Source organism: Cetorhinus maximus, chromosome 23, assembly GCF_964194155.1.
Source record: "Cetorhinus maximus chromosome 23, sCetMax3.hap1.1, whole genome shotgun sequence".
NCBI classification, from domain to species: Eukaryota; Metazoa; Chordata; class Chondrichthyes; order Lamniformes; family Cetorhinidae; genus Cetorhinus; species Cetorhinus maximus.
Genome location: NC_135901.1, coordinates 61,247,965 through 61,272,350, shown reverse-complemented (window position 1 = coordinate 61,272,350; position 24,386 = coordinate 61,247,965). Strand labels below are relative to the sequence as shown.

The 24,386-nt window shown below is 45.5% G+C and overlaps 1 pseudogene; it reads left to right on the top strand.

Moving 5' to 3' along the window:
* The window catches only part of LOC144698070 (uncharacterized), a 106,494-nt pseudogene extending 94,880 nt beyond the window's left edge, over positions 1 to 11,614 (top strand).
* Positions 11,615 to 24,386: the final 12,772 nt, after the last annotated feature.

The following is a 24,386-nucleotide window of genomic DNA, read 5'->3' as shown; positions in this document are numbered from 1 at the left end:
GGGATTCTCAGTGTGAACAGGGTGGGATGTGTTTGGAGACAGGATGTCCCAGTTCTCCACCCTGGGATTTTCAGTATGAACATGGTGGGATGTGTTTGGAGACAGGATGTCCCAGTTCTCCACCCTGGGATTCTCAGTGTGAACAGGGTGGGATGTGTTTGGAGACATGATGTCCCAGTTCTCCACCCTGGGATTCTCAGTGTGAACAGGGTGGGATTTGTTTGGAGACAGGATGTCCCAGTTCTCCACCCTGGGATTCTCAGTGTGAACAGGGTGGGATGTGTTTGGAGACAGGATGTCCCAGTTCTCCACCCTGGGATTGTCAGTGTGAACAGGGTGGGATGTGTTTGGAGACAGGATGTCCCAGTTTTCCACCTTTAAAGGGACAGGGAGAGGACCAGCTGGGTTGAATGATGCTGCTTTATGACATCACTGCAGTGCCTAGTAACCATTCTCCCTGAGCCCTGCTCATTATGGGCTGGCTTTAGCTCAGTGCTGTTACAGGGAGGGAAACAGGAGGAGGATTCGAGCCGTGTGGAGCTCAGGATTAATGGGGAGAGATACAGGATCAATTTCTACCTTACTGAGTGAGAAATGTCATTGTCCCAGACACTCCCTGTCCCTCGGTATCTGTATCCGGGGGACAGGCTGATGGGTTTACTCTGTATCTAATCCGTGCTGTGTTTGACTGGAGAGTGTTTGATTCTGACAGAAGCCATTCACCTCGATGATGATGAGATAAACCCATCAGCTTCTCCCCTGGACACTGATCCTGAAGGACAAGGAGTATCTGGAATATTTTGTACCATGTACTTGACCCAGTTTTGAACTCCTTGCTCACATCTCCTTTCATCCTGCTTTGTTCTAATGAAAAGACCCCCAGTTTCTCCAGTCTCTCCTCATGGGAAAGAGAAATTGGAATGAAGTTCGAAACTCAAACAGGAGCTTCACAGCAGACAGGTCACCATGAGAAAACATTTCATTCCACAGTCAGTTGTTATCATCTGGAATACACTGTCTGAAAGTTTGGTGGGAGCAGATTCAACAGTAACTTTCAAAAGGGAATTGGAGAAATGCTTGAAGGAAAACATTGACCGGGGCCATGGGGAAACAGCAGGGGAGTGGATTATTCAGATAGCTCTTCCAAAGAGCTGACAAAGGCACAATGTGCCAAATGGCCTCCTTTTGTGCTGTCGCCCCTCATCCATTGTATCGTCTCTGTGAATCTCCTGCACTCTCTCCATGGCCTTGACATCTTTCCTGTTGTAAGATACCCAGAATTTGACTCAATATTCGAAATGCAGCCTAACCAATGATTTACAAATTAATTTTATAAATAAAAATGGAGTAACAGGTTCAAACAGCATTTTAAACTTGTCCTTCAAATTTAAAGATTTATGTTACTGAACCCCTTGTAACATGGCTAAAATACTTTGAGGTAAAATGTCTGGTATAACGTGTATTATGAGATAGAGAAGTTTAGTCTGAGTTCGAAACTCAAACAAGCTCTTTACTGCAGACAGGTCACCACGGCAACACTGATAAGACATTCCATTGCACAGAATCAGCTCATTGGAAACTCGAATCAGTTCAGGGAAAAGGACAGAGTTTGTCTGTTATTGACCATATTATAAACTGAAACCAGAGTGAGGAATAGATCAGATTATAATGTGTGATGTTTATACCTATAATTGTGAAACTATCAGAAATAACAGAATTAACAATGGGCAGGGGGGTTTAGGGAGAATGAGAACATTCCTGAAGAAAAGTAATTGCTGGGAAACAGGGAATGTGTCCTTGTGAATCACAGATTCGAGAAATTCCAGCTGTCTTTTCCTCACTTCCTGCCAAAACCCAGCAGAGAAGACAATGAATCAGGGGCCAGAGCTGGATCACTACAGGGTATAAAAGTGAGGGGATACTGATGTAAGGAGGCAGCCGGGACTGGAGACACCAGAAATCAAACTCAGGGCACCCGAGGTTCCATCCCGTGGGCTGACCTCGTGTAAGTGACTCTGGACACATGGGAGTTACATGTTTATTCTGATTTATGGATCAATATACGATACAGTAGAGAACAGAGAATCTGCTCAGCATATGCTTCTTAATGAGGTGTTGAAGTTGCTGACTCTGGACTCTCAAACCCACAGATTCTGAGAGAGAGAGAATACAGAAAGAAAGCAATGAATGATATGTAAAATTGAGGGGGAAACAGGAAGTGATCAATGAGTGAAGTTATAATGACAAAGGATAGACAATGAGAGAAAGTAGAGAAATAAAAGATATCTACAAATCTCAGAGGATGTGAGAATAGTTACAGAAGGTTAATTAATTTGGGGATAGTATGGGGAAATGGTGTTGAAGTAGAAGATTATTAAATGGTGCAGCATCACGCTCCTATTTCTTATGTTCTTCTAAAAAGTGTATTGTTTTAGAAACAAATATTTCTGTACAGGCTTTTAATTCGGGGTGTGTGGGCGTTGGTAGCAAGTCTATTATATAAACTGCCCATCTCTTGTTACCCATTGAGAAGGTAATGGTGGTCTTGGTGATGATGTGGAGATGTGGTTGGAAGCTCATCTTGGGGTGAAATATTTCACCATGATTGTGAACAGTCTGATTCAGTCTCAGACAGTTGTCAGGGAGAGGGATGGAGTAGGTATTTGGGGAGTGGAGTTTGTAGTGGGGACTGAAGACAATGCTTTCAGTCTTCCCAATATTTAAATGAAGGAAATTTCTGCTCATCCAGTATTGGACGGTGTGTAACTTTGAAGAGAACTTTGAGGTGATGGTGTTCACTCACACCTGCTACCCTGGTCCTTCTAGGTAGTGGAGGTTGATGGTTTGCAAGAACCTGATGTATTTCTGTTCTATTTGTATAGGGTCAAGATATTCTCTCTCCTTCGCTTCTCTCTTGCCCTTCCTCTCACACTCGCACTCCTCCCACAGAGGCCAGCGTCTTGTGTAGGCCCAGACCGGGTGGCAGGTTCCCTTCCGTGAAGGACATTAGTGAACCAGTTGGGTTTTTATGACAATCCAGCAGTTTTCATGGTCACTTTTTCCTCGTGCCAGCCCCACAAATTCCCAGACTCATTCAGCTCAATTTCACAACCTGCCTTTGTGTTTTTGTGGGTTCTCTCTCACTCCCTTTTTTCTGTTTTAAATCAATTTCACAGGGTATTAGAAGGGGAGGATTTACAGTCGGGAAACTCAAACCAAACATCGCATCAGGATCTGACAGAGTCACTCGATCCATCAAGCTCGATAATGGAAGGAAAAAGCAGTGTTTACACTGAGGAGTAACTGTGGAAATGTGAGGACTGTGGGAAGAGATTCAATTCCCCATCTTAGCTCGAAACTCATCAGCGAGTTCATACTGGGGAGAGACCGTTCACCTGTTCCTCTGTATGTGGGCAGGGATTCACTCAGTTATCCAACCTGCTGAGACACCAGCGAGTTCACACTGGGGTGAGGCCGTTCACCTGCTCTGTATGTGGGCAGCGATTCACTCAGTTATCCAACCTTCTGAGACACCAGCGATTCAATACTGATGAGAGGCATTTTAAATGTTCGGACTGCGGGAAGTGCTTTAAAAGTTCTGGGGAACTGTTGTGCCATCAACGTGTTCACACTGACGAGAGACCGTTCAGGTGCTCTCACTGTGGGACCGGATTCAGGCACTCATCTCACCTCACTGTACACCAGCGAATTCACAATGGGGTAAGGACGTTTACCTGCTCCGAGTGTAGAAAGGGATTCACTCAGTTATGTCACCTGCTGACACACCAGGGAGAGACCGTATACCTGCTCAGAGTGTGGGAAGGGGTTCATTGATTCATCCACCCTTTTTAGACACCATCGAATTCACACTGGGGAGAGACCATTCACCTGCTCTGAGTGTGGGAAGGGATTCACTCAGTCATCCCACCTGCCAACACACCAGCGAGTTCACAATTAACTACAGTGATTAGATTTTGTTGTTCATTACATCCAGGACTGAACAAATTTCATCGGAGTCTGTTTTTGCTGATGTTGAAAAGCTCCAACCATGTTGGAGGTGCTAAATATTCTGGATGAAGTCAAATAAATCAACTTTGTATTAAACACACAGTATGTTGAACATTTTTCATATCTTTAACACAAGTCAGTTCCTTTTGACGGGCTCTCTCTCTCTCCCCTGTCTTCTCCATCCTCACCTCCAACAACAAGTGTGAGGAGCTCATGGAGCTTCTTTGTCACTAAGGTTGAGACAATCCAATCAGCTGCCTCTGCTGCTTCCCTCCCTTCCTCTAGCCTACCGGGACAAACTGTCTCTAAAGTTCCCCTTGTCAGAGCCCCAAACTCACATTTTTCCCCAGTTTCTCTCCCCTCATGCCCTCTCACTACTCATCTTGTCCTCTGCTGTATTGACCCCATTCTCATTAAACTACTGATCACCCAGCTTCCCTATCTCAGCTGATATTGTTAATGGCTCTCTCTATCTTTCTTCTGGTACTGTCTCTCTCAATTTCAAATCCACTGTTATCACCTGAAAAAACACTTGACCCCACCACCCTAAAATTCCACCCCATCTCCAAACTCACTTTCCTCTGCACAGTCCTTCGACTTAGTGTCCCCCAGGGACTTCAATCTCCATGCAATTGCATGTCCCCACCTGACCCCAGCTTATCTGCTGCTCAAACCCTCATCCCTGCCCTTGTTACCTTGAGACTTGATGATTCCAATACATTCCTGACCAGCTTCTCACATTCACCCCACCCCCACGCAGAAACATAAATCATCGAAAACTCTGCTGCCCGTGTGCTTTTTCACACCATGTCCTGTTCACCCATCACCCCTTGGCTCGCTGACATACATTGGCTCCTAGTCAAGCAATGCCTCAAGTTTAAAACTCACATCCTTGTTTTCAAATCCCCCTGTCGCCTCGTGTCTCCCTACCCCTGCAACCTCCATCACTCAACCCTCAGGGATATATGTGCCCTTCTCATTCTGGCCTCTTGAACATCCCAGCTTTTAATTACTCCACCACTGTTGGCTATGCCTGGCATGAAGTTCTGAAATTCCCTCCCTGAATTTCTCCAGCTCTCTCTCCTGATTAAAGGTCCTTGTTAAAATCTGCCTCTCCAATGAAGGTTTTGTCCATTTACTCTAATATGGTATGTGACTTGATGTTAAATTTCTCTTCAGGATGCTTCTCTGAAGCACCTTGGGATGTTTTATTACATTAAACGTGTTCTATAAATACAAATTGTTACTGTTTACCTGTTTGTGCACAGTAAGATTCCACAAATAGCCATCAGACCATCAATCTTCTTTTCATATTAATTCATTCTTGGGATGTAGGCGTTGCCAGCTGGGCCAGTGTTTATTGTCGTTCCTAATTGCCTTTGAGAAGGTGGCGATGAGCTGCCTTCTTGAACCGCTGAAGTCCATGTGGCGTAGGTACACCTACAGTGCTGTTAGGGAGGGAGTTTCAGGATTTTGACCCAACAACAGTGAAGGAATTTCCAAGTCAGGATGGTGGGCGGCTTGGAGGGGAACTTCCAGATGGTGATGTTCACATGTATCTATTGCCCTTGTTCTTCTAGATGGTCGTGGTCATGGGTTTGGAAGATACCGTCTAAGGAGGCTTGGTGAGTTCCTGCAGTGCATCTTGTAGATGGTATGCACTGCTGCTACTATGCATCATTGGTGGAGCGAGTGAATGTTTGTGGATGGGGTGCCAATCAAGCGGGGCTGATTTGTCCTAGATGATGTCAAGCTTCTTGAGAGTTGTTGGAGCTGCACTCATCCAGGCAAGTGGGGAGTTTTCCATCACACTCCTGACTTGTGGCTTCTCAATGGTGGACAGGCTTTGGGGAGTCAGGAGGTGAACCAGGAGAGAGCTGCCCCATCCAGCTGGATGACAGTGGAGTGGTGTTGGAGCAGAATGGTGTGGTCAAGCTTGTCAAAGGCTGCAGACAAGTTGAGAAGGGATAGTGTACCTTTGTCACAGTCACATAGGATGTAGTTGGTGGCTTTGATCAGAGCTGTTTCCGTCCAGTGACAGGGGCAGAAACCTGATTGGAGGGATTCAGACAGGGAGTTCTGGGAAAGCTGGGCACAGATTTGGGAGGTGACACATGTTCAGGAAGTTTGGATAGGAGAGGGAGGTTGGAGATTGGGCAATAGTTTGCAAGGATGATGTGGTCAAGGGTTTGATTTTTGAGGAGGGGGTGATGATTGCAGATTTGAAGGAGAGATCAACAGTACGTGAAGAGAGAGAACTGTGAACAATATCAGTGAACATGGGGAAGTTGGGTGATCAGCAGTTTAGTGGGAATAGGGTCAATGGAGCAAGAGGTGGGTCTCATGGACAAGATGAGCACTGGGAGGGCATAAGAATGGGAGAGAAACTAAAGAAAGATGTGGGTTCAAGGCTCAGACAAGGGGGAATTTTAGAGACAGTTTGTCCCGGTGGGTTAGTGGAAGTGAGGGAAGCAGCAGAGGCAGCTGATCAGATTGTCTCAATCTTAGTAACAAAGAAGCTCCATGAGCTCCTCACACTTGTTGTTGGAGGTGAAGATGGAGGAGACAGGGAAGAGGGAGAGACCTTCAAAAGGAACTAACTTGCATTAGAAATAGTAAAAAGATTCAACACACTTTATTTAACACAAAGCTGATTTATTTTACTTCTATCCAAAATATGAACCACTATATCTGTCCTGGAGCTTACCAACTTCAGCAGAAACATACCCCAATGAACATGGTTCAGTCTTGGAAGTAACTGACAGCAAAATCCCATCACTGTAGTGACCTGTGAACTCGCTGATGTCTGTGTAGGTTGGATGACTGAGTGAATCCTTTCCCACAATCAGAGCAGGTGAACGGCTTCTCCCCAGTGTGAACTCGCTGGTGTACAGTGAGTTCAGATGATCGCCTGAACCCAGCCCCACACTGAGAGCACATGAACGGTCTCTCATCAGTGTGAACACGTTGATGTGTAATTAGGTTCCTGGAACTTTTACAGCACTTCCCACAGTCTGGGCATTTGAAAGATCTCTTTCCTGTGTGAACTCGCTGGTGTGCCAGAAGACTGGATGACTGAGTGAATCCCTTCCCACACTCGGAGCAGGTGAAAGGTCTCTCCCCAGTGTGACTGCGCTGATGTTTAGTGAGGTCAGATGATCGCCTGAACCCAGTTCCGCAGTGAGAGCACCTGAATGGTCTCTCGTCAGTGTGAACACGTTGATGGGATATCAGTTCTCCGGAACTTTTAAAGCACTTTACGCAGTCTGCACATTTAAAAGGTCTCTCGTCTGTGTGACTTAGCTGGTGTTTGAGCAGGTGGGATGACTGAGCGAATCCTTTGCCACACTCAGAGCAGGTGAACGGCCTTTCCCCAGTGTGACTGCGCCGATGAATTTCCAGCTCAGATGGACACGTGAATCGCTTCCCACAGTCCCCACATTTCCACGGTTTCTCCCCAGTGTGACTGCGCTTGTGTTTTGACAGAGCGAATGATCGGCTGAAGCCTCGTCCACACACAGAACACGTGTACGGTTTCTCCCCACTGTGAACGGTGCTTTTTCCTTCCATGTTCAAAATTCGATCATATTCAGGTTATGATAAATTGGGCGACTTCGTCCGATCCTGATGTGATGTTTGGTTTCAGTTTCCCGACTGCAAATCCTCCCCTTCTATTCGCCTCTGAAATTGATTTAAAACGAGAGTGAGAGAGAACCCACAAAAACACAAAGGCAGGTTGTGAAACTGAGCTGAATGAATCTGGGAATTTGTGGAGCCGGTACGAGGAAAAAGTGACCATGAAAACTGCTGGATTGTCATAAAAACACAACTGGTTCACTCATGTCCTTCAGGGAAGGGAAGCCGCTATTCACTCTGTGCCCACTCAAGACTCTGTCCACAAATTTGAAAATTGAGCCTGAACACCAAGGTCTGTGTCATTTATATATGTTCAGGAGAGCAGGAGTCCTCACAGTGACTCCTGGGGAACTCCACTATAAACCTTATTCCAGTCTGAAGAAATCCATTAACCATGACTCGCTGTTTCCTATACTCAGCCAGTTTTGTATCCATGTTGCTACTGTCCCTTTTAATCCATGAGCTAACTCTGCTCATGTCTGTTGTGCGGCACATTCTCTAATCCCATTCTGAAGTCCATGTACACCACATTAACAGCAGCATCCTCATCACCCACTCTGTTACCTCTCCAAATACCTTAAGCAAGTTTATTAAACACAATTTTCCCTTAACAATTCCATGCTGGTGTTCCTGAATTAACCCACATTTGCTCACATGACTTAATTTTGTCCCGAATTGAGAAGGGGTAACACATGCACATGGATAGAGGATTAGTTAGCTAACAGGAAGCAGAAGAGGGAAACTGGGTCTTTTTCAGGCTGGCAAGATGTGACGAGTGGAGTTCCACAGGGATCAATACTGGGGCCTCAACTACTTACAATCTATAGCAATGGCTTGGATGAAGGGACCGAATGTATGGTTGCTAAATTTGCTGATGACACAAAGATTGGCAGGAAAGTGAGTTGTGAAGAGGACCTAAGGAGCCTGCAAGGGGATATAGATGGTTAAGTGAGTGGGCAAAAATTTGGCAGATGGAGTATCATGTGGGGAAATGTGAACTTGTCCACTTTGGCAGGAAGCATAGAAAAACAGCAAATTATATAAATGGAGAGAGATTGCAGAAGTCTGAGATACAGAGGTATCTGGGTGTCCTGCTACATGAATCAGGAAATGTTAGTATTCAGGTACAGCAAGTGATTAGGAAGTCAAATGGTGTTGTTTTATTGCAAGGGGAATGGCCTATAAAAGTAGGGGTGCTTTGCTACAGTTGTTCAGGGTGTTAGTGAGCATCTGAAGTACTGTGTACAGTTTTGGTCTCCTTATTTCAGAAAAGATATGTGTGTTCGTAGTTCGGAGAAGGTTCACTCGACTGATACCTGAGATGAGGGGCTTATCTTATGAGGAAGGGTTGGACAGGCTGGACCTGTACCCATTGTAGCTTAAAAGAATGAGAGGTGATCTTATTGAAATATATAAGATTCTGAGGGGGCTCAACAGGGTGGATGCTGAAAGGATGTTTCCCCTTGTGGGAAAGACTAGAACTAGGGGACACAGTTTAAAAATAAGGGGTCTCCCATTTAAGACAGATGAGGAGATTTTTTTTCTCGAAGGGTTGTTGGTCTTTGGAGCTTTCTTTTCCAGAGAGGGGTGGAGGCAGGGTCATCGGTTATCATTCAGGCAAAGGTAGATAGATTCTTAACTAACAAGAGAGTTAAAGGTTATCGGGGTAGGTGGAATCCAGAGTTGAGGCCACAATCAGATCAGCCATGATCTTATTAAATGGCAGAGCAGGCTTGAGGGGCTGAATGGCCTCCTCCTGATCCTATCTTGTATGTTCAACACAGGTTTTTAATTTAAAGCTGATTTGTTGACTTTATCCAGATATTAACCAAAATAGCTGGGCTGGGGTTTATTAACATCAGCAGAAACAGATCCCAATGAACATGGTTCAGTCCTGGATGTGATTAACAGAAAAATCCAATCACTGCAGTTACTTGTGAACACGCTGGTGTCTCAGTAGGTTGGATAACTGGGTGAATCCCTTCCCACACTTGGAACAGGTGAATGGTCTCTCCCCTGTGTGAACTCGCTGGTGTCTCAGCAGATCAGGTGATTGAGTGAATCCCTTCCCACACTTGGAGCAGGTGAATGGTCTCTCCCCAGTGTGAACTCGCTGGTGTCTCAGCAGGTCAGATGACTGAGTGAATCCCTTCCCACACTTGGAACAGGTGAATGGTCTCTCCCCAGTGTGAACTCGCTGGTGTCTCAGCAGATCAGGTGATTGAGTGAATCCCTTCCCACACTTGGAACAGGTGAACGGTCTCTCCCCAGTGTGAACTCGCTGGTATCTCAACAAGTCAGATGACTGAGTGAATCCCTTCCCACACTTGGAGCAGGTGCACTCCAGTGTGAGCACATTGGTCTTTAGTGAGTTGGTTTCATTGTCTGAACCCAGTTCCACAGTGAGAGCACCTGAAAGGTCTCACGTCAGTGTGAACACGTTGATGGAACATCAGCTTCCCAGAACTTTTAAAGCACTTCCTGCAGTCTGGGCATTTAAAATGTCTCTTGTTAATGTGAACTCATTGATGGGACTTCAGGTCTTTGGAACTTATATAGCACTTCCTGTAGTCTGGACAACTAAACGGTCTCTGCCCTGTGAACTCACTGATGCTTCAGCAGATTGGATGAGAGACTGAGTCTCTTCCCACACTGGGAGTAGATGAACGGTCTCTCCGCAGTGTGAGTACGTCGATCTGCTTCCAGTTCAAACAGGTAATTGAATCCCTTTCCACAATCCCCACATTTCAATAGTTTCTCTTGGCTGTAACAGGATTTATGTTCTGACAGGCCAGATGATCAGACGAAGCTTCGTCCACACACAGAAAACATGTACAGTTTCTCCACACTGTGAACGGTGCTTTTTCCTTCCATGTTCAAAATCTGATGATATTTAGGTTACGATAAATTGGGCGGCTCCGTCAGATCCTGATGTGATGTTTGGTTTCAGTTTCCCAAATGCAAATCCTCCCCTTCTAATACCCTGTGAAATTGATTTAAAACAGAGAAAAGGGAAAGAGAGAGAGAACCCACAAAAACACAAAGGCAGGTTGTGAAATTGAGCTGAATGAATCTGGGAATTTGTGGGGCTGGCACTAGGAAAAAGTGACCATGAAAATTGCTGGATTGTCCTAAAAAACCCAACTAGTTCACTAATGTCCTTCAGGGAAGGGAACCTGCCACCCGGTCTGGGTGTACACAAGACTCTGGACCCTCTGGGAAAAGGGGTAGAGAGCAAGAATGAGAGAGGTGGTAGAGTCACCCGGTAAAGCAGGGGGATTTTATATCTCTACAACTCAACCAGAACTTTGACAGAATCTCCCGAACCCTCAACCTCCACGCGCTAGAAGATCTAGGGTAGCAGGTGTACGTGAACCCCGTCACCTCCAAGTTCCCCTTCAACTAACACACTGTCCTGACTTGTCTGACATCCAGTCCTGAATGAACAGAAATTTCCTCCATTTAAATATTGGGAAGACTGAACATTGTCTTCAGTCCCCATTACAAACTCCACTCCCCAGTCACCGACTCCATCCCTCTCCCTGACAACTGTCTGAGACTGAACCAGACTGTTCACAACCATGGTGAAATATTTCACCCCAAGATGAGCTTCCAACCACAGATCCACATCATCACCAAGACCGCCTATTTCCACCTCAGTAACATCGCCCGACTCCAGCCCAGTCTCAGCTCATCTGCTGCTGAAACTCTCATCCATTCCTTTGTAATCTCCTCCAGTCTCTCAGTCCCCCCCAGATATCTTCACTTTCTCTAATTCTGGATTGCTGACAATTCCTCGTTTTAATTGCTCCAACTGTGGTCACAGCTGCTGCCCATTGCCCCCTATAAATATGGCGGACCGACATGCGCACTGCTGCCCATTGCCCCCGATAAAGATGAAGGCCACGCATGCGCAGAACTGTACGCGTCCCAAAAAGATGACGAGCATCAATCGCACCTGATATCGTGACAAACGCCAAATCGGCGCAAACGCGGGGTCGGATGCTTCTTATTCGTAGTTTGAGGCCTGCAGTGTATATTTATGAAGGCGTCCCACCCGCTCGCCAGTTCCATTCGCCTTCACCTGCCCGCTGGCTCCACTCTTCTTCTGCTCTCCTCCCTGAACCCACCCGACCGCGACTCTCCGCCCTGCACCGCAACTGCGCATGTTCCTGCCACAACCTGACAATGCGCATGCTCCTGCCACAACCTGACAATGCTCATGCTCCGCCCACAACCTGACAATGCGCATGCTCCTGCCACAACTTGACAATGCGCATGCTCCGCCCATAGACTGGAACCGCGCCTGCGCGATGATCTCCCGAAGTGAAGATAGAGCATATTCTGCCTCTCGGTGAATGCTGGGTAACTGCAGCGCCATTGAACCGTGACGTTGTTAAACACAAAATCATATTCCGAGCTCCGATTATGATTGGCGCCAACCATATTATCATTATTAATTCAATTGATACAGCCAGCAAGATCACGGGAGTGGAACCTGCCATCTGGTCTTTGTCCCTACCTGAGGAGAGAGAGAGTGAGACGGGACAAGGTGATGACCAAAGATTTTATACATCAGCAACACAACCGAATTTTTATGGAACCTTCAAACCCTAAGGTTTACGCCACGTAGAAGGAGAAAGGTAGCAGATGCTGGGGAACACCCTTATCCCCATCTTTCCAACTCAGTCACACACCTTGTCTTGTGCATATTCTCACTGCTCCTTTATCGCTGAGTGAAAATAGTGGATCTCAGGATTTTACGTCATGACCTTGTGGGGGCACCTTCACTAGACAGTGGGTCAAGGAGAAGGTGGCCCATCAGTACCTGCACAAAGACTAACTGGGGATGCGCAATATAATTAATAGACTTGCTACCAATGCCCACACACCAAGAATGAAAAGCCTGTAGAGATATATTTGTTTCTAAAACAAAACTCCTTTTATATTGGTTGGGGGGGGTCGGTGTTTGTTTACTAATTTTATATTTGATGCGTGAGGGCAGGTGGTTGGGGTTGTTTCTTCAACAAACTCATTTCCCAAGAATTTAACAGAAAATGTTTGAAATACTCAGCTGCTCAGGCAACATCTGTGGAGAGAGAGAGTCAACCTTTCAGGCTTTTGTTAGGGTTAACAACTGGGGGGTACGGGGAAAGAGGGGGAGTGGGATGAACTGGGTTGGTCTTTGAGCTGGTACAGACTTGATAGGCTGAATAACCTCTGTCGGTCCTGTATTCTTGGGTCCTGACACTGCTGGACCTTCCACAATCTCCTGTTTTCATGTGGTTCTTGCTGCTGCCACTCACCCGCATGGGAGGCTGGTCTGTGTATCACTCCATTTACTGAGATTGTGTTAAACTAACTGAAGCCCCTGCACCAGCTTCCTCTTTCCTGATCAGACATCAGCTGTTTTTTTCTTTTCTAGGACCACTAACTGTCAAAGCAGTATATACTTAAAAAAAATTCTGTTTATCTGCCACATGGAATCTGACTCCTTTTCTCCTCTTTAATTAGTTTTTGGTCTCTCTCTCCCTCTCTCTTTTATTCTTTCTCTCTCGCTCTATCCATCTATCCCTTTAGCCTATCACTATGTTCCTCCCTCTCAACTCCATCCAACTCCAAAATTTCCCATAAGTAACCAAGGGGTCTCTGTGACCATTTCTACTTCCTGTACAGACACACTCTGACCACGCCATTTCTTGCTCATTTACATTGCTGTTCATTTACAGACCCTCTCTGACAAGTCACATTGCTGTTCAGTTACAGACTCTCCTTCGACCGTCACAATTTCTCCTCCATTTACAGACGTTCTCTGACTGGTTCCAATTTCTTCTCCATTTACAGGTGCTCCATAATCAGTCAAAAATTCCCCTTGATATTTGTGAATGGGAACAGTTTAAAGGGAGTAGAAGGTCAGAACAGTAAAGAGGTGGGTGATTCCAGCGAACAATTTGTCTTCATAAATCAGTAGATTTGAGAGTCCAGTGTTAACAATTTTAGTACCTTTTTAAGAAAGCTGAGCAGATTCTTTGTCCTCTACCGTATATTATATTGATCCATCAATCAGAGTAAATATGCAAGTCCCGTGTGTCCACAGTCACTTACACGAGGTCAGCCCGCTGGATGGAACCTTGGGCACCCTGAGCTTGATCTCCGGTATCTCCAGTCCCGACTGCCCCCTTACATCAGTGTCCCCTCACTTTTATAACCTGTGGTGATGCAGCTCTGGCCCCTGAATCTTCTTTGGATTCCCTGCTGGGTTTTGACAGGAAGTGAGGAAAAGACAGCTGGAATTTCTCTAACCTGTGATTTACAAGGAGACATTCCCTGGTTCCCAACAATTACTTTTCTTCAGGAATGTTCTCATTCTCCAAAAACTCCCCTGCCAACTGTTAATTCTGTTATTTATGATAGTTACACAATTATAGGGATAAACATCACACATTATAATCTGATATATTCTGTTCCTCACTCTGGTTTCAGTTTATATTGTGGTTAATAACAGACAAACTCTGAACTTTTCCCTGATCTGATTCGAGTTTCCAATGAGCTGATTCTGTGCAATGGAATGTCTTATCAGTGTTGCCATGGTGACCTGACTGCAGTGAAGAGCCTGTTTGAGTTTCTAATTCAGACTAAACTTCTCTATCCCATAACACACGTTATATCAGAGAATTTACCTCAAATAATTTTAGCCATGTTACAAGGGGTTCAGATACACAGATCTTTAAGTTTGAAGGGCAAGTTTAAAATGCTGTTTGAACCTGTTACTTCACTTTTCTTTATGAAATTAACTTGTAAATCATTGGTTAAGCTGCATTTAGAATATTGAGTCAAATCCTGGGCATCTTATAACAGGAATGATGTCAAGGCCATGGAGAGGGTGCAGGGGAGATTCACAGATGACACCACGGATGAGAGCCTCCAGCTAAAAAGGGGTCCATTCGGCCCATTGTGCCTTTGCCAGCTCTTTGGAAGAGCGATCTGAATAGTCACTCCCCTACTGATTCCCCATGGCCCTGTCAATGTTTTCCTTCAAGCATTTCTCCAATTCCCTTTTGAAAGTTACTGTTGAACCTGCACTCAGCAAACTTTCAGACAGTGTATTCCAGATGATAACAACTGACTGTGGAATGAAATGTTTTCTCATGGTGACCTGTCTGCTGTGAAGCTCCTGTTTGAGTTTCTAACTTAATTCCAATTTCTCTTTCCCATGAGGAGAGACTGGAGAAACTGGGGGTCTTTTCATTAGAACTAAGCCAGATGAGAGAAGATGTGAGAAAGTTCAAAACTGGATCAAGGACATGATCCAAACTATTCCAGATACTCCTTGTCCTTCAGGATCTGTGTCCAGGGGGGAAGCTGATGGTTTTATCTCATCATGATCGAGGTGAACAACTACTGTCAGACTCAAACAACCTCCAATCAAATACAGCACGGATTAGATACAGAGTAAACCCATCAGCCTGTCCCGCGGATACAGATACCAAGGGACAGGGAGTGTCCGGGACAATGACATTTCTCACTCAGTAAGGTAGAAATTGATCCTGTATCTCTCCCCATTAATCCTGAGCTCCACACAGCTCGAATCCTCCTCCTGTTTCCCTCCCTGGAACAGCACTGAGCTAAAGCCAGCCCATAATGAGCAGGGCTCAGGGAGAATGGTTACTAGGCACTGCAGTGATGTCATAAAGCAGCATCATTCAGCCCAGCTGGTCCTCTCCCTGTCCCTTTAAAGGTGGAAAACTGGGACATCCTGTCTCCAAACACAGCCCACCCTGTTCACACTGAGAATCCCAGGGTGGAGAACTGGGACATCCTGTCTCCAAACACATCCCACCCTGTTCACACTGAGAATCCCAGTATTTGAAAGGTGACAGCATGTTGAAACCATGTGGAGAGGAGCATGAATTTGGAGGTGGAGCAGGAGATTGCAAGAACGGTTGGGTCAAAGGTTTGTTTTTGAGGAGGGAGTGATGATGGCAGATTAGGAGAGAGGGACATTACCTTAAGAGAGAGAACCATTAACAATGTCAATGAACATGGGGAAGTTGGGTGATCAGCAGTTTAGCGGGAATAGGGTCGATGGAGCAGGAGGTGGGCCTCATGGACAAGATGACCACTGAGAAGACACGAGCGGAGATGGGAGAGAAACTGGAGAAAGATGTGGGTTCAGGGCTCAGACACGGGGGATCTTTAGAGACAGTTTTTCCCGGTGGGTTAGTGGAAGGGAGGGAAGCAGCAGAGGTAGCTGATCGGATTGTCTCAATCTTAGTGACAAAGAAGCTCCATGAGCTCCACACACTTGTTGTTGGAGGTGAGGATGGAGGAGACAGGGGGGAGGGTGATCCCTCAGAAGGAACTAACTTGTGTTAGAGCTAATAAAAAGACTCAACACAGTGTGTGTTTAACAGGAGGCTGATTTATTTGACTTTATCCAGAATGTTAACATCTATAACCGGGCTGGAGTTTATTAACATCAGCAGAAACAGACCCCAATGATCATGATTAAGTCCTGGATGTGATTAACAGCAAAGCCCAATCACTGTAGTTACTTGTGAACTCGCTGGTGTCTCAGCAGGTTAGATGAGTCAATGAATCCCTTCCCACACTGGGAGCAGGAGAACGGCCTCTCCCCAGTGTGAATTCGCTGGTGTACAGCGAGGTCAGACAATGCCTTGAACCCGGTCCCACAGTGAGAGCACCTGAACGGTCTCTTGTCAGTGCGAACACGTTGATGGCGAATCAGATTCCCGGAACTTTTAAAGCACTTCCCACAGGCTGGACATTTAAAAGGTCTCTTGTCGGTGTGAACTCGCTGGTGTTTGAGAAGGCTGGTTGAACCAGTGAATCTCTTCCCACACTCAGAACAGGTGAACAGCCTTTCCACGGAATGAACTCGCTGGTGTTTCAGCAGGCTGGGTGAATCATTGAATCCCTTTTCACACTCAGAGCAGATGAACTGTCTCACCCCAGTGTGAACTCGCTGGTGTGTCAACAGGTGCGATAACTGAGTGAATCCCTTTTCACACTCGGAGCAGGTGAATGGTTTCCCCCCCATTGTGAGTGCGCTGGTGTTTAATGAGGTCAGCAGATCGCTTGTACCCAGTCCCACACTGAGAGCAGCTGAACGGTCTCTCGTCAGTGTGAACACGTTGATGGCACTTAACTTCCCCAAAACTTTTATAGCATTTCCCACAGTCTGGGCATTTAAAGGGTCTCTTGTCAGTGTGAACACCTTGATGGGACAACAGTTCCCAGGAACTTTTAAAGCATTTCCCACAGTCTGGGCATTTAAAGGGTCTCTTGTCAGTGTGAACACGTTCATGGGACAACAGTTCCCAGGAACTTTTAAAGCATTTCCCACAGTTTGAGCATTTAAAAGGTCTCTTGTCAGTGTGAACTTGCTGGTGTCTCTGCAGGTGGGATGAGGTAGTGAATCCCTTTCCACACATGGAGCAGGTGAACGGCCTCTCCCCAGTGTGAATTCGCTGGTGTAGAATGAGTTGAGATGATCGCCTGAACCCAGTCCCACAGTGAGAGCACCTGACCGGTCTCTCGTCAGTGTGAACACGTTGATGGGACAAAAGCTCTCCAGTACTTTTATAGCACTTCCCACAGTCTTGACATTTAAAAGATCTCTCCCCAGTGTGAACTCGCTGATGTGACAGCAGCTCGGACAACTGAGTGAATCCCTTCCCACACTCGGAGCAGGTGAACGGCTTCTCCCCAGTGTGAACAGTGTCGGTGAGTTTCCAGTTCAAATGGATATTTGAATCCCTTCGCACAATCCCCACATTTACAGGGTTTTTCCCCAGTGTGACTGTGCTTGTGTCTTGAAAGTCCAGATGATTGGCTGAAGCCTCGTCCACACACAGAACCCGTGTACGGTTTCTCCCCACTGTGAACGGTGCTTTTTCCTTCCATGTTCAAAATCTAACGATATTCAGGTTATGATAAATTGGGCGACTCCCTCGGATCCTGATGTGATGTTTGGTTTGAGTTTCCCGACTGCAAATCCTCTCCTTCTAACACCCTGTGAAATTGATTTAAAACAGAAAAAGGGGAGTGAGAGAGAACCCACAAAAACACAAAGGCAGGTTGTGAAATTGAGCTGAATGAATCTGGGAATTTGTGGGGCCGGCACTAGGAAAAAGTGACCATGAAAACTGCTGGATTGTCATAAAAACCCAACTGGTTCACTAATGTCCATCAGGGAAGGGAACCTGTCACCCGGTCTGGGCCTACACAAGACTCTGGCCTCCATAAGAACTGAAGAAATAGGAACAAGAGAAGGCCTAACACCCTGTCGAGCCTGCTCCACCATTCAATACGATCGTGGCTGATCTTGGGCTTCAACTCCACTTTCCCACCCACTCCCCATATCCCTCGACTCCCTGAGAGACCAAAAATCTCCCCATCTCAGCCTGAAATATATTCAATGATGGAGCATCCACAACTCGCTGGGCTGGAGAATTCTATGTGACAGAGAGAGAAGAAAGAAGGGCAGTGGGAGAGACAGAGAGAGATGGGAAGTGGGAGAGACGTGGGGGGGGGAGGGGCGGGATTTTATAAACCTACAACTAAACCAGAACTTGGACAGAATCTCCTGAACCACTAACCTTCACTCCCTGGAAGGACCAGGGTTGCAGGTGTATGTGAACACCATCACCTCCAAGTTCCCCTCCAAGTCAAACACCGTCCTGACTTGTCTGACATCCAGTACTAAATGAGCAGAAATTTCCTCCATTTAAACATTGGGAAGATTGAAGCTATTGTCACTACAAACTCCACTCCCTAGACACCGACTCCATCTCACTCCCTGATAACTGTCTGAGACTGAACCAGACTGTTCACAACCATGGTGAAATATTTCACACCAAGATGAGCTTCCAACCACATATCCACATCATCACCAAGATGGCCTATTTCTGCCTCAGGAACATCACCCGACTCCAGCCCAGTCTCAGCTCATCTGCTGCTGAAACTTTCATCCATTCCTTTGTTACCTCTAGACCTAACTATCCTAACGCACTCCCAGCAGGCCTCCCACATTCAGCCTCCCTGTAGTCCTGAGGTCATCCAAAGCTCTGCTGCCCATGTGCTTACTCGCACCAAGTCTTGTTCACCCATCACCCCTGTGTTCACTGACCTTACTACTGGTTCAGAAGCACCAAAATTTTAAAATTCCCATCCCTATTTTCCAATTCCTGTATGGCTGCTCCCTGTTGCTGGAACCTTCTCCAGCGTCACAACCCTCCGAGATATCTGTGCTCCTCTAATTTGGCCTCCTGAGCATTCTTGATTTTCAGTGTTCCACATTCATGCCCATTCTGTCAGTTTCCAAGGCCCCAAGCTCTAGAATTTCTTCCTTAAACTTCTCCACCTCGCTTTCCTCCTTTAAGATACTCCGTAAAACCTACCTCTTTGACCAAGCTTTTGGTCACCTGCCTTAATATCTCCTTATGTGGCTCAGTGTCAAACCTTGCTTTGCAACATTTCTGTGAAATGCCTTAGAATATTGTCTTACATTAAAATTCGAAGATAAATACAAATTGTTGTTATTGAGTTGGAAATATATCACTGTTCCTTTATCACCGCTGGGTGAATAATCTGTTACTCCTTACCTAACAGCATTGTGGAAGCACCTTCACCACAGAAACTGCAGCAGCTCAAGAAGGTCAAACATCATCTCCACAGGCAACTGGAGGTCACAATAGGCGCTGGTATCTGTGGAGAGGGAAACAGAGTTAATATTTCAGGGTTTGCAGAATGAATTACAGGGAGTAAAAATGCAGCAGAATTTGATGGTCAATATAGGCTCAGAAGCGGAAGAGAAATTGACTGTAGTGCAGGAAAAACAATTCCTGACTATGAAAGATACTGTGGGAAGATAAAGCTGGTAAGACAGCAGCACATGGTCAGGGGATGGACCCCGGTGGAAACCTCATTTAGACACAGTCAGCAGAAGTAACAATAAAATACTAAATATAACTAAAATACATCCATTAGAAGTGATAGGGGAAATTAGATAATGGCAGAGAGGTGATCAGGGAAGGAAGAGGTGAAACAGAGCAATAGATGGACATGGATTCAGATCCACAGTAAAGGAGTCACACTAGCCCCAGAGCCATGAAACCTCTCACAGATAACAAAGCACAACACTAATAGCTCTAAATTATAGGTGGATTGTGAATAGCACTCAACTCAGTTTTCAATGTTAAACTCTCCTGCTGGATCCTGCAGCTGAAAAGATATCAGGAGCACCTGGAGTCAGAGAAAAATCTCCCAGTTGAGGAAATACCCAGGGAGCGGGGTGATGTCACCGTGTAACTGTCGATGTGTGATGATGTCACAGACACGAACACAGAACATCTGGTCTGTGCAAACCAGTGATCACCACACATTATGAAGGATGTGAGGGTCCTTGAGAGGGTCTCGAGGAGATTGACCAGAACGGTTCAAGGGATGAGGGATTTTAATTGTAAGATTAGGTTCGAGTAACTGGGGTTGTTCTCCTTGGAGTAAAGGAGCTTGAGGGAAGATTTGATAGAGGTGTACAGGATTATGAAAGGTAGTTAAATAAAAGTTGTTCCCATCAGCTGATTATATAAGGACTAAGGAACAGAGATTTAAGGTTTTAGGCAAGATCCACAAAGGGGATGTGAGAAGGAGAATTTTTACCCAGTGGCTGGTAATAACCTGGAACTCAATGCTTACATTCGAAGGCTGGTGATATTCAGGTCCTGGTGAAACAAGTGACTTTCCGATTTTGGTGTGATGTTTGGTTTTAGTTTCTCGTCTCCCTCGTGTTTCCCCTCCTCTTCTAACATCCTGTAAATAGAGTTCAGAAAATCCGTCATTGTCAGTCCAGGACAGAAATTCAGAGGGGACAAACATTTCTCCTGGTTTGAGTTTGCTGTGTGTAAATCCTCCCCTTCTAACCCCCTGTAAAAGGAGTTTCCAAAATCCATCCCTGTCAGTCCAGGGTAGAAATTCACAACATTCTGTCCGACTGCTACCTGGACCAGGATGACCGCGCATGCGCCCTGCTGCACATTGCCCCCTATAAAGATGGCGGCCGTTACCCCGGGCCTGGCGAAGGGAGAAATCCAGAAATTTTCGGCCCGTTCTCTGCAAACACAAGACCGGTACCTTGTTATTTGGGGTCTGCGGCCTGCACTGTGTCTTTATGAAGCCTCCCTGCCCACTCCGCTGGCTCCATTCCTCCTCACACACTCACTAACTCTGTTAGTTTGCTCCACTCGACATTCTCTCTCCAGCTCTGAGCAGCTTCAGTCACAGACCAGCACTGCGCATGCTCATGGAAAGGACCGCAATGTGCATGGGGATGGTGCACATTCTGCCTTGCAAAGAATGCTGGGTGACCGCTCCACCATTGAAAGGTAGAATAGAAGCCTCTGCCCCGCAATCAGAAAACCATGGGTGCCATTGGGCCAGGATATAAAATTGTTGAAACAATTGATGCAGCGACGAAGTTGCTCTGGCATCCACCACAATTGTCTCGTGAATGTAATGAACAGCAGAACAAACCCCTGCAGTCAGATCTGATCTCAGTGGAGTCTCAGCAGATGGGGTGAGCCAGTGATTCTTTTTTCCCCAGACATGGTACTTTTAAACCATGTATTGCCAGTAACAATGCTCTGACTGTGGATCAAATCGTTTGAACTTTTAAAGTTGAAGTGTTAACAGGTGGGCAAACTGATTAAACCTCTTCACACACGTGATGTATCTGAATGGGCTCCCAGCAGTGAGACTGTGTTGCTGTGTGTGCAAATGGGATGATCGAGTGTATCCCTTTCCATTTCCAGCTGTTTACAGTGTGAATTTACCTATACGTTTTCAGCTCAGACATGGATCTCAAACCCTTCTAGTAATGGGTTTCACATTCTTAGCACTAATCAGTTAAAGAAAAGCAAAATTCTGCAGATGCTGGATATTTGAAATAAAAATAGAAAATGCTGGAATTATCAGCAGATCTGGTGGCATCTGTGGGGACAGAAACATAGTTTTCATTTCAGGACTGTAAACTTTCATCAGAACTGCACTGCATCTGAACTGTTAATTATGCCTCTCAATACAAAGATGCTGCCAGATGTGGTCAGGGAACTCAAGAAGAAAATTTGAGGAATGGAATCCGAGGAGAATGAAGGGTGAACTGTCTGACTGACCAGAGACAGTCAAGGCACCTTTTCCTTCTTTAAGACACTGGAACATTGACTCTGATGTTATCAGTGAAATTAACTGATCCGAGACATTGAAAGGGTTCCCGTTACTGCACATCAGGAATTCAAAACCTAATATCGGCTTTGGGACAATCAGAATACTTGGTAACAGACAAAACACAGAGAGGCTCGAAGGGAGATGGCACCGGTTGTAGGAGAGCTGGTTCCCGGTGACATGGATGTGTCTGCAGTGGGTGGGATCAAACTGTTTCCATGTATCCACAATGAATGCCCCAAATATTATTTTGGAAGAGTAAAACTGATCGAGAACAATCGTCATTTGGGTATTGGCAATTTCAAGATTTGACTCAATGACACCCTGGTTGAGATACCTTGCAGGCTGAGTTTGTATTAGTCTCTGTGACACGGTTGTTTATTGTGTTTGATTGTTAACTGAATGTATGGTGGTTCGAGAGCATCCTGAGCTGAAGCTTTTACCGTTTTCTCCCCATCAGTATTCATTGTCACACAGTCCTGGATTGTCAATGGGTACTTGAACTGCAAGATAATATCACCAAAACGTTGCCAGCTCTACTGCTTTCCAGTGAGTTCCCATGTGAACAGTTTTTTAATAATCAACTTTTCTGTCAAATATAATGAGAAAAGATTTGGACCAACGAAATACCTTCATCTATTAGAACGTATTAGAAATGTATGAAATTATTGGATTCAAACAGACCCATCAATTATTATCTCTTCCTCAGCTCCACAGTGAGTGAGACAGGGAAAAGCAGAAAAGCAGTAATATTCTGGCCCCGCAGTCTCCAATCACCTGCTGCCAGCAGAAAGCGGCGACTGCAGCTTCAATCAGCGGGTTACTGCCCATCCCTGGGACGCAAGATACTCCAACCCAGGCAAAACCTCCCAATACACCGAGCACAGGCTCAGGAAAACGCAGGTAGATTATATCCGGGTCAGTAAACCCCTGAGCAGCATTTACAGAATACCCGAGTGAGTGAGTCACAACTAAAAGTCGCACCAACTTTCTAAATCTTTTCACTGCGAAATCCCTTCATTTTATTGAAAAGCTGACTGTTGTGTATCTGAAAATGAGCACCATGGGATTTGTGTTACCGAGTGACTTGTTTTCCATTGTTGTCCGTCAGGTTTGCAATTCAATTTGTGTTGGATATTGAAGCGAACCCCATTTCAAAATGAGGGCACAAAGGAGGTAAATATTAAATCCAGGAACAAATCCTGAGGAAAATGGACCACAATGTTTGGAAGGAGGTGCAGCTCAGGAGCGGAAGCTGTGAATTATGTTATTGATGATTGAGTAGAAAGCATTGGGCCTGAGACAATGATCATGGACCGAGTTGTTAAACGGATGGTCCCAAAATCCATTTGGATTTCCCCAGGGAGATTCAATTCTTACCAACTTTGATTGTAATTATTGTTCATCTCAACCTGGTGTCCAGAGAACTAACTATTGGATCAGTGGAAGAAAAAAATCCGAAAATCATCTTTAGCTCTGAAGAAGAGTAATATGGACTCGAAACATTAACTTCGTTTCTCTCTCCACAGATGCTGTCAGACCTGTTGAGTTTTTCAAGCAATTTTTGTTTTCATTTCATATTTCCACCATCCACAGCATGTTGCTTTCATCCAAAATATTCTCGTGACTTTTGGACTCGAATAGAATGAAGGGCTACCGGGATCGGGTGGGAAATTGGTGTTGAGGCTGGGGAACCGCTCTGAACTTATTAAGTGATGGGGGAGGCTTGTGGGGTCTTATGACGTTTTGCTGCTGCGTTGTTTCTGTTCTATTTCAGTAGCAACACCAGCCAAGGCGATGGGAAGCAGTAGCTGAGCTTGGTAGCGTGGCCGAGTGGTTTAAGTGCTGGATTCTGGGTCTAGTTTTCGAACTCCGCAGCTTATATAGATATAAATTGCTGTGGAGAAAAGGAGGGTTTATCGACTTAGATGAATTGTTCTTCCAGAGAGGCTGAAAGGACACGATGGGCCGAATGTCTTCCTCTTCTGCTGTAGCCATCCATGATTTTATACCAATAACATTAACTGTCTATAGGTCCAGTCGCCGTGGATGAGTGCTTAAGGTGATGGAGTCTAAATCTATTGGGGTTTCCTACTTCTCATTATTCCTGGTTTTAATTATCGGTTAAGTTGAATAAAACCCATCCAAATGGGTGTTTTCTTATTTCTGATCATTCACGAAACTTGCAGCTGGAACTGGAACAAAACTTGTGACATGCTGGCTTTCTGGGTGCTTGGCTCTCCTTAGAGGCTAACCCCTTATTCTCTGTCATTCTCTTTGTGTGTCAATGTGCTTCAGTTCCCGAGGGGGTGAACACACTTTCACCATCACAAACTTTATTCAAATTAGTTGTGCACCTTCACATTAAAGTGTTACAGAGCAAAATATCAGAATGAAAGAAGCAAGTGGAGTTTGCAATGTTTGGAAGGAGGTGCAGCTAAGAAGTGGAAGTTGTGAATGATGTTATTGGTGATTGAGCGTAATGCATTGCAGCCTTGGGG